Source organism: Crotalus tigris, unplaced genomic scaffold (genome assembly GCF_016545835.1).
Source record: "Crotalus tigris isolate CLP2741 ecotype Arizona unplaced genomic scaffold, ASM1654583v1 scf7180000017573.2180621, whole genome shotgun sequence".
NCBI lineage: Eukaryota > Metazoa > Chordata > Lepidosauria > Squamata > Viperidae > Crotalus > Crotalus tigris.
Genome location: NW_024096483.1, coordinates 488,124 through 504,123, shown reverse-complemented (window position 1 = coordinate 504,123; position 16,000 = coordinate 488,124). Strand labels below are relative to the sequence as shown.

General features: G+C 37.2%; 1 protein-coding gene across 1 annotated transcript in view; it reads left to right on the top strand.

Annotated features, from left to right (window-relative positions):
* Positions 1-3,245: 3,245 nt before the first annotated feature.
* The window catches only part of SPATA13 (spermatogenesis associated 13), a 97,819-nt gene continuing 85,064 nt past the window's right edge, over positions 3,246-16,000 (top strand). Inside the window, exon 1 of the mRNA XM_039356282.1 lies at positions 3,246-3,686. The gene's annotated coding sequence lies outside the window, so the exon portion shown is untranslated. The remainder of the gene's footprint in view (positions 3,687-16,000) is intronic.

Genomic DNA, 16,000 nt, shown 5'->3' with positions numbered 1-16,000 from the left:
AGCAATGTCTAAGAGTAAAAATGATGGAAAGTAAGGAATAGTCTAGAAACACCCTTTAAGAAGCAGAAGACCAGAAGGTAAATATAAGCTTTTTGCTTTTAGGGTTCTTATTTCTCCCAGGGATTACCTGCTGAAAGACAGACGTGTAGTAAGCATGGCAAATCTGGATTATGACAGTTAATGTAGCCAGAGCCAAAAGTAGATGGAGTCACCTATTATCACTCTTTTTGAGAGCTTTATTTATAATACCTTCCCAAGGCTTTCTTCTTTCTCTCTTGCAGAGAAGGGCTAGACTACTCTGAAATGTCTGCTTGCAAAGGGTTTTTAAAATTAGACTACTCTGAGGCCTGCATGAAATTCAGCTGAGAAGCATCTATGGCAATAAAGCCACACTACCACAGCCTATATAAAAATGCCACTTCACATTTTAGAAGATATTACAACTAATTCTACCTGAAATGGTCCTTGGTATCAGCCACAGCTGATTATCCAAAGCTGACAGATGTTGCTGCTTTCCCCTCACTGATGTTTTTTGAGTGTACATTTTTACTGTTATATTTTTATGACTGGTGATTCTAAATGATCCATAATATAAAATAAATTGGTGTGATTTTGCAGTGAAAGTGATCAGAGATCTGTCTTTAACTTTTACCTTGCATTCATTGCAAATTTTTAATTATTTGATAATAAGTGGATATATCAAGTAGGGTTTGGCTATCTCTCTCAAAATAATATTTGTGGAGGGGTGACTTAATTGGGGAAGGAAAGAAAAAGAGGAAATGGATAGGACTTTCCTCTTGAAAGTAGACAGAATGTTCTAACTGGCTGTGAAGTTTAGAAGCATAAACAAGAATATTGAACTGGAAATATTAGCATGATTTATGCTTTGAGCCTATACTTGCTGGCACCTCCCTGAGGGTGTGCCACATGTGTGTGAGAGAGACCTTTTTTAAATGAGGAATATATTTTGTATGTGCATATATTTCAATGCATACATTTTCTAAACTACAACTACTACATCTACAACAAAATAGGGCTGAGATCACAGTCTGCTCATATATAAGCAAAAGCATCAACTAACCTTTTTTTAAGGACTATTCTCATACAGTGCCATTAGAAAATATAATAAATGTGGACCTTAATCACATTACCCTTCCCTAAAACTCAATTTTTTAGGAATCTTCCACCTCTCCCCCCATGGCCAAAGTTTGTTCCCAAATAGTTGGAGAGGGATGCCAGGTTAAAAAAGCTCCTTCTCTGTGTGAATAAATGTCTGGATGCAGAGGGGGATCATTATGGTCTTCATGATAAAGAATCAGATAAAAGCTACCTGGACTGTTGATTCTTTCTTCAGCTCTAGTGAAGGAAGCATCAACTAACAGTAGCACCTTCAATTGCACTTTAAAATGGATAGTTATATTAAGGAGCAAAAATAAATTGAATTTTCCATAACTTTGACTTTCACTAGCTGCTACTTCTGCATTCTGAATAATGGTCATTTGACCTAGAAGAGCTCTGTGGTTCATATCTGCATTTAGCAGAAAAGGAGAATAGGACTTTATGCATCCAAGCTGAGCTTTTTGACCTCCAACCTTGACTTTAGATAAGGATACAGCCATCAAAAACATTTTGTTTCCATTCTATGCCTGGAAGCTGGCTCTTCTCTAGGACAGAGTAAACAGGCTACCTTAAGCAGTATGTTTTGGATGGTATCAACATGCAGCAAATTTATTATTGCACATTTATTATCAGGGTTAGGAGAATTGGGATTTGGAAGATTTTCTGCCTTATGTAGGGAGTATCTTGGGCAGCAAAATGTCTTAGGTTAGAGTGATTCTTCCCTATATTCTGTCAATATACAGGACAGAATTGAAAACTGGATTTAGAGAAGCTATGTGGTACAAATTTGCTTCCCATCTTAATCCAGAAAAATATCCTCTAATCATGAGCATAGCTATCATTAAGGGGAAAAAAATAAAGCTTGTGTATATGTCTATGTTCAGGCAAAAAGTGAACACTGTGTGTAAGGAAATATAGTATACACATACTGTATGGTGTTTAGCATTTCAGGAAGTACCTCTTTCCATCTATGAATGTTCCATGGTTGTTTTCTTCCTTAGAGCCTTCCTAAAGACAGTAATTTAGAAATGAAATCAAATTTATATGGAAATTACCCTTGGTAGTTGAATTGATGTAGCACTTGCCCAAAATTGGACTATTTCTAGCATCAGGTGATATTACAATTCTTTGGATACCTGCCCAGAGTGAGCTAGAAATCAATGTGATTATCCTATTTGGAAATGTTGATTGCATTGCATCTAGGTCAAAGATGACTAAACTCAAGAAGAAGATAGTTGTCGGAAACACCGTGCTCCAAAATTGTTTAAATATTATTTTGTATATAAAATGTTTGATCTCTTCATCAACTAATGCAGAAGAACAAATTTGCATCCACACATCTCTGCTTTTCTACTTGGAAATCATCAACCTGGATTAGAAAACATGGAGAACAAATCATCCAGCAGGGAGATGGAGGGGGAGGAACCCCATCTTTATACTAAACTCTGAGCATGGGAGGAAGGGGAATTTCAAAGAACAAATAATTTTCCGTATGTAATTTTGATTATATGTCTTTGGAAAAATACAAATAATGAGTTTGATATTGATGATCAATATTTAACATTAAGCAGTAGAAGTTTTCCTTACATCATCAGTATCTTATATTATGATTATTTTAATAAAATTCTTAATAATGCACATAAGATATTCTACTCCAGACTGGAGAGAAATTACTCTTACTTTTCATTTATAGTGGCGGTGGTCTTATGAAATGCAAACATTCTGAATGGCCTTTAGCTGTGAGCAGTGACCTTTGCTTACCACTGCATATTAAAGGGAAGTGTGTGCATACAAGAAGACCTGGGGAAGGACAATGATTCTTGCAGAAAAATATGGGGGACCTGAATAGGGGGTTGGACTAGAAGTCCTCCAAGGTCCCTTCCAACTCTTGTTATTCTGGATCTGCTCTGATTCTTCACAGCTCTCAACAGTTTCAGCTTTTTCCTTCTTTGTTTGTAAGCCGGGGCTCCATCAAAATTATCATTGAGAGAGGATTTTTTTTTTCTTTTTGTAACTGGTTCTTTCAAAAGAAACGCCTTCAAAAGAAAAAAGAAGGAAGACAAATGAAAATGTAACAAAAAAAAGAACAGACGTGTCCAGAAAGATTGAGAACAAAAACAAGAAAAGAAAAAGAAAGAAACGTGTTCGTTTCGTGCATTGACATTCATTTCCAAGCTCGCCTCCCACAGCACTGGAGAGAGAGAGAGAGAGAGAGAGAGAGAGAGGCGAGGCAGGCTGGAAGGGACAGGGAGAGGAGAGGTTGGCTTCGGAGCAACGGATTGGTAGGAGAGGTTGCTCCTGAAAAAGAGGGAGGTGGACTGGCCGCTCCGAATCCATCTGGAGACTCGAGCGGTCAAAAGCCAAGCGAAGCCGAGATCCTTGAGGCTTGAGGAGAGTAGAGTTTAATCCTAATAACACCCGCAAACTGGACTGGGGTGTTTTGCTGGAAACACGGAAACTTTTTAACTTGCCAGGCGAGGAGGGGTAGGATCGTTTTGAATCGGTGTCCTCCCGGGGAAGGATTTCCACGTGCCCGGACTACCTCCTGCGGACCGGAAAGGAGACAGGTGAGATTGTTGGGTTGTCCCGCAAATGGGCCTCTGACTCTCGACCCCCCCCCTCTTCTTTTCCTTTTTATGGGTAATAAAAAGGTGGTGACAGCAACCCAGAGGGCACTTTGCAGTGTTGTAAATCACACACCCCACACACAAACACACTCCTGTGGAAAAGCGGTGCAGTGGTGGAAGAAAGCACTTTGGGGGTGTATGACGTTTGTTAAGAAGGTTTAGGCGATCTAAAGGTGCGATTTTACAGCCTTTCCCAGACTGACTCCTTTCAAATCTATAGGCTGGCAGCTCCCACTATCCCCAGCCAACATTGCCAAAGGGCTGGAATGAATGGGAACTGCATCCAAGGAGCTCGTCTGGGGAAGTGAAAATTGAAGATGTAAAAGAGCTGGAGCCGTCCAATCACCCATGCAAAGCATATTTGGAAGTGCCCAATAAAACAAATAAATATTGGAAATAAATATTGTATGTGGGTGGGAGATGAGGGGGGTCTATTTTGTAAAACCAATTTAAGCATCTGTAAACAGAACAGGATCTAGCAGACTGAAATTGATTTGCATTGCAACAATGCCCAGCATCTGGAGATTCAATGATTTGTTTGATCCCTAATTCTTAGCTAGTTCAACCTTGCAAATTTCCTAACAGAGTCCTTGGAATATGGGTGTGTGAATTTGTGCTCATTTGGATACCTGGGATAATAATGTTCTGTCTCCTGAGAGATGATCAGACATACATTATTAAGTCAGGATAGATACAGATCTTCTGCCTATGCATACAAATGCAGCAAGAAAGTCTCTTAAGAAACTAGTTTCAAAAAAAAAAAGGTGAATGGAAACCATTTTATTTCCTGAATGATCTGATTGGAAAAAATAGGCACCATAAACCTTTAAGAGTTACGACCATCCTGTTATTCTGAGCCAGCAACTCAATTAGGAATTCATTGTCTTTCTTTCATAGTTTTCCCCCTCTGTTTTAACAGGCAATAAGAATGTTTAATTAATGCATTTTTTAAAGGATTGAAGTTCCTTTTGTAAAGTATCATCATCAAAGGCTAATATTAGAAGTGCACTTTGACAGGAAGGAAAGTGAAGGAAACAGCAGAAACAGCTTGTGGATATTCCCAAACTAATTGTATAAAATAATGTTTTTGTTACTGCAAATGTTTATTATATATATTTTGTACCCATATTTAATTATTACTTTCTCTCTTTAAAAAAGGATCAAGTGCATGTTAGGCAAAGATTGATTTATGCAGCGGTCTTCTTCTGAGGTGTGGATATTTTATTGGTATTAAATTGTGTTTTAGTCCAATAGAGAACAGGTTGATGGAATTGTGAGGGAGGGTAATATAAGAACTCATGTCAAGCATCTGTTACTGCTAAGTTTCAAAGTGTTTGACAGACTGAACATTCTTCCTTCCGTGACCTTAAATCCTCCCACCCACCTGTTTGTTCCTTCTGAAATGTTTGAATCATCACCTTTCTCTTTTTCAGTTACTATATTTGAGCAAGGTGGATGCAATCTGAATATAAGAAAGACTCACTGTAGAACCTGGAGAGGGCATATGCCTCTGATGTTCATACATTCAACATACATTCTGTACCTACACAATAGTAATTTCCTTTTGTGTGCTTGTCCAGGCTTCCTAAGCTCATAGCAAGTCTGGGTGAGCATGAAGAATGCATGTAAGTTAATTACTTACTACATTCAAGTTACAGAAGATGACCAGGAACCTGAAGATATTAGTCTTCAAATCCATAATTAGTGGCTACTTCCTCCAATCACCAAATGGGAGAGATCACCCGATGGATTGTTGTGGGAAAATAGATGTTAGATAGATCAATGCATAACTGCCTTGAGCTGTTTGTAAAAATAATAAAATCGGAATACGAATTAAATAAACCAATGTCCTCAATCAGCTCTTGAAATGGGAAACATGGCAGCTCTTGCCCGCATTTTTACATCCAATCCTGATTCAACTGGTAAAAGATACATTTTTTCTTTTCTAAAATGAGACATAAGGCCTCCTGAAAGCAACAGCTGAAAGAATCTTTCTCTGCTGCTTTCTGCCGACCTGTATTCATGATCCTTTTAACAAAAAAAAAAAATAGGAAAAGAGTGACCATGAAGGACATTAATAGAAAACCTGGCAGTTCCATTAATAGATAGCTGATATGAGACATGGTCATAAAGAAAACTTTGTTTGGTGCTAGGTACACTGGGCAGAAAACAGTCAGAAATAGTTTACCCATGTGAAACTTTAACTTTAGCAAATCTGCCAAGGTCAGCTAGATTTAAGGTCGTCCTTCTCCAGCCTGGCATTCTCAGGATGTGTTGGGAACATAATTCCCAAAACTTCAATCAAAAGAGCTTTGTGAAGCAAGAATCAGAATTAGAGTCATCGAATCAGTCAATTTTGCAAGAGTTGAAGTCTCTGGATTGCTAGGATTGGAGAAATCTTCCTTAAATTATTCCTCGATCAATACATGTTATGCAAAATTCAACTGTTTGGGAACTGTGGTGCAGCCCATTTATTTAGATTTTCCAAATACACATTATGCAATTTAGCTTTCTACTTAAACCCAGCTTCTAGTCATTGTTCCACAGCTCACAATCTCAAAGACTTGTCACCTTCCTTATATTATGCATTGACCAATGTTGTTTTACTCATTCATTTTATCTGATTCTGAAAAAATTGCCAGCACCTTTCTTATTTGTTCTGGGCCATTTTTTTAAAAAAATTACATGTGCCCCCAAGTTCATTCAGATATTCATGCTGTGGGAGGGAGGGTACATAAAAGGACAGCATATTTTTTGCACTTTGATTTTCTATTATGGAATGCTTTTCTAGCGGGGAAAGGGGTTGAGGATCCCAATATCTACCATTGTGACACGTCTTTCTATTTACTAAGTGAAAGGTAAATTCTTGCCTGCTTAATCAGTACATAAGCACAGCGGCACAGTTTAGCTTACAGGGGTACATTTAAATAACCAATGTTATATTTGAAACTAAGTACCTAGATCTGTAATTATGCATATCTGTACTAAAGTACCTAGATCTGTAATTATGCATATCTGTACTAACCATCTATACACATTCCTAACTAACTGCCTCTTGAGTATAATCTTTAATAAAAATAGGAAGTAAGAAAGAGAGAATACTGTTTGCTGCTATCCTAATTATCCACCATAATCTGTACAGTCATTTGGGGCCTATTTTTGTTTATTTGTTAGAATATTTCTTTCATGCCATTCCATTAGGGATTGTCTAAATGGCTCACATATAATATTTTACAATGATTTTCAAAAGGATGTTTTAAAAAAAACCAATCATTTTAAGAACCTCTCCTGGCTCCATGCTATATGGGCTGTTCTTCGTTTTTCTGTCTGAAATGTAAAGATGGGCATGAGAGGCATTTTGGCAGATTGTTGAACATTAACTTTCACCAGCTTAAGGCAGTTTGGTTGATGATAAGGAATCAGGAAGTTTGACCCAACATCTGGAGAGATACGAGTTTCTGATACCTGGTTTAAATTGTTGGATGAGTGGAATTTATGTTGGGAATTGCCTTTTGTGTACACATCTAGAAACACTTCACATTATTTTTGCATGTATTTTGGAGATTCATAGTCATTCAGCTAACTAATCAGATCCTCAGTCCTAAAGCACTAGTAAGTCTGGTATCAACATAAGAGCAATCCCAATTCTTGGATGCACTTGGCAGTTTCTACTTATATATACAGATATCACAGACAGTACTGGATATATATTATAAAATGGATATTTACTATTTGCAGTTTTCTTTTTTTCTTCCAGGTTGTTAGAAAGGTGTGTGTGTGTGTGTGTGTGTGTGTGTGTGTGTGTGTGTGTGTACACGTGTGCAGTTTTCTTGGCAAGATTTCAGAAGTGGTATGTGATTGCCACCTTCCTAGGGCTCAGAGAGAGTGAGTGTGTCAAAGTCACCCAGATAGTTTTTGTGCCTAAGGTGGAACTAGAATTCATGGTCTTGGAATTCTTTATATATGTAAAACTGTATATAAATATATCTGCTAGGCTATGTTTATGGCTTGCATATTTGCATGAAAAATTTAACTGGGGTCATTTAAAATTCAAATGCTTACAGTATGTTTGCATTTGCTAACTTTGGTGTACAGCATTTCTAATCTTAGTTAGTCTAATCTTGTGTTTTGGAGGGTTTTGTAAATCCAGCTTCCAATTAGTTTATGCTTCAGTCTATTGCTTGAATCCAGTAAATGGATTAATATAGTAACCATGTTATGCAATTCAGCTTTTGTGTGTATTGTACTAAAAGACCTCCAAGGTTCCTTCCAACTCTATTATTTTATTATACGGGTATCGTACACATTTGAATTTACTCTGGTTTTCTAAATTATTTTGCCCACATACTTTATAATTTATTTTAATCTGGCAATCATTAGAGTGGAAGTGGATGGAATCCTTATAAGTGTGTGTGTTTCCCTGTTAAATTATCAAAAACAATCATATTAATTGCATTCAGTTACTGTATGCTTTCTGCTCCCTGTCATTTTTCTTTTACCTGATGATATTGCCATTTGCACTGTGGCCTCAGGTCCGCCACTAAAAGACTGATGCAGCTGGATTTCCTTAATAGAGGCCACTGGTGATTCTCCTGCAATACGGTAGCTCTTACGAGCATAACTGAGCCTAAATTTTCTGTTGCTAAGTGACCCATTTGTTAAGTGAGTTTTGCCCCATTTTACGAACTTTCTTGTCACAGTTGTTGAATGAATTGCTGCAATTATTAAGTTAGTGACACATTGTAAAGTGAATCTGGCTTTACTATTGAGTTTGCTGTCACAAGGTTGCAAAAGGTGATCACGTGATCTGGGATGCTGCAGTTGTCATAAATATGAGTCAGATGCCAAGTATCTGAATTTTGATCATGTGAACCATGGGATGCTGGAACGGTCATAAGTGTGAAAAATGATGATAAGTCACTTTTTTCAAAACTTGTAACTTTGAATGACCAATAAACGAACTGCTGTAAGTTGAGACTACATGTAACATGAAAGAGCTCATTGCCCACTATCATATTTTTGGAAGGTAAAGTTGTGACAGAACAGCAAAGAAATACAGAGTTTTTACTGCCGATCAGAGGTTGCCCAGGCTTAGGCAACCCTAGCTGAAGAGCCACTTCAGGAGCATAAGAGCTGGTACAGTGTGTTTAAAATTATCCTTATGGCCAGTCTTAATGGATAAAGAACTCTGAAATATAGAAAGTAGTTAAAGCTTTGATTATTTAGTGGAACAGACATCTATTTTGCATAAGTCTAAAAGATGGGCTAGAAACAACTGCATACAAGATCTTTGTTTTGTAAGACAAAATTTTCACTGCCAAGCAGAGATCTTTAAAATCACTATAAGGAGCAAGAAATACACAGCTTGAGCCATTAAAATGTTATTAAAAAGCAGCAGAGTCCAATTTAATTCTCAGCAAAATATCTGACACAGCTGGGCATCAGAATTTCAGTGGAATCAAGCATGCATACATATATATATATACTGTATATATATATATATATATATATATGGGGGATTGCCATATGTTTTTGTATAATTACGAATAGCTTTTACATGCAGAGTACAAAAGAGTTGCTTATAACAAGTGAACTATGTAAAAAAAATCTGTGTAGCATTTAAATGTACATCAGTACTAGCACTTCAATTGAATGGGCAGCATAAAAGTTTATATCAATGTTAAATATGATTTCTAAAATGTTAATGAACGTAAGATTGGCTAAGCCATACAATCAATAAGTATAGCATTGGTAAACAGTTGAAAAATGCATTGAATTAATTGATAATATTAGAAAAGTTTAAATTTTTGAGCTTAATATCAAAAACGAAAGTCTCTACTCCATTGTTATTTCTTGTGATTTATAAATGTTAAAAGAAAAAAAAAAGAAAAATAATGGGTGTTTAATTTCTAACTACCATTTTCACATTCTAACCAATTTAGAATTTTAACCAAATTCAAGCCAGAACTTTTTTCATTTACACAATACATCACATAGCAATGCAAATACAAACACATAATGGTTTTTAAGAGGTTCTATATTATTGTATATTCAGAAATCAGACTCAGTTATGACCAATGACACTGATCTTGCACTTCCTTTCTATAAGTTATGATTGAGAAGAAACATTTTGCTTTAATTTCCCAATATTTTCTTTATATATGCATTTTACAACTTGTGAGCTGTTTTCTCAGGTGTTAATTTTTTATAGTTTAAATGTACCTATTTTCAGTATGAATAATAATATAAGTACTGCTGTACTTATTATTACATAAATAATATGACTATAATTATCAATATATATATTGATACCTGTTTAAAGTTTTTCTTACTTATAATTTAAAAAACTGAGCCCAGATAAGAGGCTTTTATAGCTGAAAAGCTGAATTATCAGCACAAACTTATCCGTATATGAGCAGGAATAATTCCCAAATGAAACTTGCTACCAGGAAAATGATCATTGGATTATTGCTTAAAAGACTGGACACACATGAACTAAAATTGCTTTGGTTAAAAAATGGTTTTACTTTTAAATCCTAAATTATAATGTAGATTTGCATTAAAAATATACAGAATATTGTCATACGTCTTGTTCCACAAAAATGCTACAGCTGAAATCCATTTTTTTAAAAAAAGAGTTTGCTTTAGCCAGAGCGCCATCAGAGTTAAAAAGACAGTCTGGCATTCACTGGTATGCCAGTTATAAGTATGTCTGAGTGCTAATGAAATGCAGATTGGAACAGATGGTCTATGGAGTACAGCAAGTGCAGTGTTATCTGCCAGTAGTTGTTCCTGCTGGTGAGCAATGCCAAATTATGATGGAAAAAGCAAGCATAATTTGCAGGAATGCTTTGCCATGCTAAAAGTTATGCTTTAAGGAAGGAACAAGTTCATCATTATAATTATAATACTAATTTCATAAAACTGCTTATATAATTCACATTTTCTGCAATTCTGCATGAATGGAATTTTGCATATGTTACATGGTGCAGAATTGGAGTAACTTTTCAAGTTGTATTCTCATTTCCTAGCATCTGTTTTGAGCCTAAAATAGTATAGACTTGTGCACTGCCCTGTACTAAGCATTTTTTTAGCACAAATGCAGGCAAGAGAGGGACAATTCTCTTATCAAATATACCATAGAGGACAACACATTAAATATACCAGTTGTTCTTGATTTATGACCACAGTTGGAACTGGAAATCTGGTTGTAAGTCATTACAGTTGTAAGTTAAGGAACCCACATGACCTGATGTGATTTTACGATCTTTGTGGTGGTTGTTAAGTGAAGGTGATGGTTGTAAATGCAAATCCATTCATTTGAATGGGAGCTTTTGCTGGAAAAAAAGTTGCAAATTGTGGTCACATGACTACAGAACACTCAACTTGTCATAAAGGTGAGCTGTTGTCAGGCGTCCAATATGCAGTCACGAGACCGGGGGGGGGGGGCGGTGGCACAATCATTCATGGTGGCCAATGTACTTTATGAGCCATAAAGCACCCGTTTTATGGCTGTCATAAATGTGGTCATTATATGATCAATTGTAAGTTGAGGTCTATCTGTATATATAATGAAGAACACTGCAGTGACTGTAGCAAGGTTATCACCAATAGGAGATGGAAAACAAGTGCAGGCAAAATCACAATTTATAACAAACATTGACCTGCAGTGTCTTGTCTCAAAAACAATATAAAATGCCATGCTCATAGATTTATCGAATTCTCTAGGTTATCATTGATGAAAATGGAATACAAGATACATAGTGCTTTATTGATTGCTTACATCTCTAGGACTTAATTCTTTGATTCCCTACTCATGTAGGAGTTAATTCTTTATCATTTCCCACAACATCATGTCTTGCTTAGTAGCTTGTTTGAATTGTCAAACAATGCCAGCAGTTCTATCACCATATCAACAGTATCCCAGATGGATACATAAAAAAGGAAAAAACTGAGAACATGAACATAAGCTAAGTTTTCCGCTGCTCCTACTCATATCCCCAAATCTTAGGAAGGATGGCTTCTGCAAGATACCACATTATTTCATTCAGCTGGACAGGTGAACAAAGGATCCTTACCTGAGTCACAGTTTTCTGGTGACCTCATGAAGCAGTAAACAGAGAAGCCATGCCCAAAAGACAAAACTCTTTTGAATTGAGCTTGACTGCTGATGACAACATGAACACATCCTTATATTTTCTGGGCAACAGTAATAGCTTGTTCTTGGCTTTTTTCAGGATGTTTATTTTATTTCAGTCTAGCCCAGTGGTTCTCAACCTGTGGGTCGGGACCCCATTTGGGGTCGAACGACCATTTCACGGGGGTCGCCAAACAAGGCTGTCCACCATTTTTCCCCCTTTTCTTTGGCCATGCCTGGTACCCAGTGATGTATAAGTGGTTGGGGGTCACCACAACATGAGGAACTGTATTATGGGGTCACGGCATTAGAAAGGTTGAGAACCACTGGTCTAGCCTGTAGTCTTGGGATTTTCTAGCAGATTCCCGTTCAAGAATAAACTAGGCCTTCCCCTATTTTATTTTATTTTGTTGAAATCAGCCACAATTAGCTCATCTGTTAGGGAATACAGATAGTTCTCCATGTATAGAAGTTCATCAAAGTTACAACGGCACTGAAAAAAGTGACATGACCATTTTTCGCACTTGCAACCAATGCAGCAACCCCAAGGTCACACGATCAAAATTTGGATGCTTGGCAACTGACAATATTTATGACGGTTTCCCTGCCCCAAGGTCATAATGATCACCTTTTGCAAACTTCTGACAAGCAAAGTCAATGGGGAAGCCAGATTCACTTAACTACTATGTTACTAACTAGACAGCAGCAGTGATTCACTTAACAACTATGGCAAGGAAGGTCATAAAATGGGTTAAAATTTGCTTAACAACTGACTTGCTTAGTAACAGAAATGTTGGGACCCATTGTAGTTGTAAGTCAAGGACTACCTGTAGTTGTTTGAAATCTTGACCACTGTCCACTAATAATTAGGACTATAGATATATATCTCTGATTCATAATTGGTATTCACATAGGAAACATACTACAAATAATAAACAGGTCTGTTGCACTATATGTGACTTGATTCTCAATTTCAGTAGTAATTGAGTAATGGGGAATCTGCAAACTGATCTCTGAATTTTGATAGAAAACACAATTAGCCTTCCTTTCTATGATGATATAGTTAGTGAAAAGACCATTTTAGCTGTCATAGTCTACCAATACCATGACATAAGGTAATAATACTTATCAAGTAAATCATTATTTGGCTATTAGTTTAATTAGTTCCTGAGGGCTGGGGAGGGATTGGGAGGATGGTTACCAATGAGAAACCAAATACTATAGAGTATTTGTAGTTTCCACTGAATGGCATACTAGCTTACAAGCAATTGTGGCTAATTATAGAAGTAGAGTTTATATAAACTTTTAAATGCGTATTAAAAATGGTTATATAATGCCAAGCATCTAAGCAGAATTTATACGAGATGGAATTAAGCATTAAACAAGCACATTTTAAAAATGTTCTTTATGACTTTGCAAGAAGATTTTAGGTCCTGATAGTGAATACAGAACGCAAAAAAGATTGGTCAACCCCTTGTACCATTTGTACCAGTTTCTGCAGCATAAACGGAAACTTTGCATATCTTTACCCTCACCCACACACAAATATGAATTGTTTTCAATTAATACTTAAGCAGAAGGTGAAATTTCTCATTGTACTTTTGTCAGAACATTTTATTGAGGATGACAAAATATCGGTTCAGGAAGGTACAATGAAAGTAGCTATCATGGTTGCTGTTCCGTTTATGTTTAGCTCAGTGGTTCTCAACCTTTTTAATGCTGCGACCCCCTAACCGGTCGTAAGTCGAGAACTACCCAACTGGTTGTAAGTCGAGGACTTTCCCTGCCCAGGAGCACCGCGCATGCATGGTGCCGCCCCCTGCACCGGCCGAGGCGAAGCTGGCAAGGGGCAGCGACGGCGCAGGGTGACCACCGGCTGGGCCACCAGCTGGCCCAGCCCAGGCAGGTAAGGCACCCGCCGGGCCCCACGCGCGCCAGCAACCCTCCCTGCACCCGCCAGCCTCCCACCTCTCACCCCTGGCCCTCTTTTACTTACATTTTTAGTAGTTGCTTAGCAGGGAGGGGTGGAAACTTCCAGACAGCTCGCCTTCGCTGCAGACAACTTGCAGTACCGTTTGTAGAATGGGACTTTTGGCAGGCTCAGCAGGGCAGGGACAGCCTGGACAATTCCTATTGGCTTTTGAAAGCCAATAGAATTAGACTCTATTCAAGAGAGTCTATTCTATTGGCTTTTGAAAGCCAATAGAATAAAAAGGAGTAGCACAGCTAAGGAAAAGGGGGAAAAAATGGCAGACTGCGTTGTTTGGCGACCCCCGTGAAATGGTCGTTCGACCCCAAATGAGGTCGCAACCCACAGGTTGAGAACCACTGGTTTAGCTGGAAATACTCTTAAGTGGGCACCTTTAGCCAGATTTGAATAGACATGCAAAAGACTGTGCTGCAGATATTTGATTTTTTTCCAGTTTCAAAGTGGATTTGGAGGTAGACGGATCATTGACAACAGACACTACAGAACTGGTTTATTTTTACTGAAAATAATTACATGGTTAGCCCAAGCTATGGCCATATTCTCCAAAATATGCTTTTCCCTTTTGTAGCTTTGATGCAACTGCCTTGTGGTTAAAATCCTCCATCCTCTGATGCAAGGATATCCAGTGAGTTGCCCATGGTTGCCACTTTGGGACTTTATGCCAAAACACTTTATTTGTAACTTTCTTGATTCTTTTCTTTAAAACAAAATTAACGTGATAAATCAAAATGCTAAAGAACAAAGTATCAGCTTCCAACCATCTTTAGTTACAGGAGAGTGACCTGGGTATCCCATAAGCCCCTACGGAATTTTATGGCTAAAGCCTAGTTGTATGTAGGGAAGTGTGTTACCAGCCCAAACAACAACTAGGCAGTTGGGATAATAAAATCTGAAAAAACAGGGTACAAAACACAGCAAGAAGCAGCTTCATTGTTTTCTTTAAAAAGTAAAAAAAATCATTATACTGTAACTGTCATGGAGTTTAATAGTTTAATAGGTGTTTAATTTTAACAGAGTCTTTAAGGAACCACAAGATTGTTCTTTTTATTACTACCAACTTACACAGTTCTTCCTTTGGAAACGGTATTAAATAGATGTTATAGCCAACTATTTTGTGTGGTTCCCTTAAAGAAAAATATACGTAAAGGCAACTGAGCAATTTTCTTTATTACATATAGCGACAGTTTTTTCTAATTAAATAAAGGGACAAATTATATTTTGTTCCTTTGAGGTGTTTTGAGAATTTCCCATTTCTAACCAATTCTTCAAAAAGGATTTTGTAAACCCTAAAAGTATACCTGAAACTAATCTTTTTGCAGGAAGATCTCAGAAGCTATACTATAATCTAAATAATCTGAAAATTAACTTCCCATGGTCATAGAGCAGATAGGAAGCCTTGTGAACAAGGAAAGTCCCCAGAATGGTGCATAATCTCTTGTGGCATAAATGGCCCTGTCTGCTGCTCTATTTATGTCAAAGGAGACGAAAGCTTACATTTCAACAGGTGGTTGTTGTTACATTAATGGATATTAATATCTTTATTATTACAAGTCTTTTTTTAATTAAAGAAATTCTGATATATGACAGGAGTAGAAGAGTTCATAGCTTAGTTTATTGTCTGAAAAGAAGGCTGCCTATAAAAGCCTTGAGTTAGCATTTTGGGCATACTTAGATATTCCCAGAACATACCGTGAGTGTTTATCTTTCATCAATTTGGGCAATTAAATGAAGTTTAAATGGGATGATGATAAAGGATGTTATTCAGTCAGAATAGCAGCAACATGAACATTATCAACAGCTTCAGGAGGAGCTTTCAGAACTGTTACCTTACCACCACCACAAAAATTAAACAAACCATGCATTGAAAGAGGAAGATTGTGTTTGTCTATTTATACACACACATAGGGACACACACACACACACACACACAAAGACATTATTAAAACAGTTTTTCTCAATTTTGTCAGCTTGAAGATTTGTGGATTTTAATTCCTAGAATTTTCCATGGACAAGGTTGAGAATACTAGAGGCTACTGATGGCAAACTCAAAGGATAGAGAGAAGTTGTAAAGGTCTTTTCAGTGGTTGCCTATCATCATGCAGTTCTTTCAGTTTATTACTCACAGTC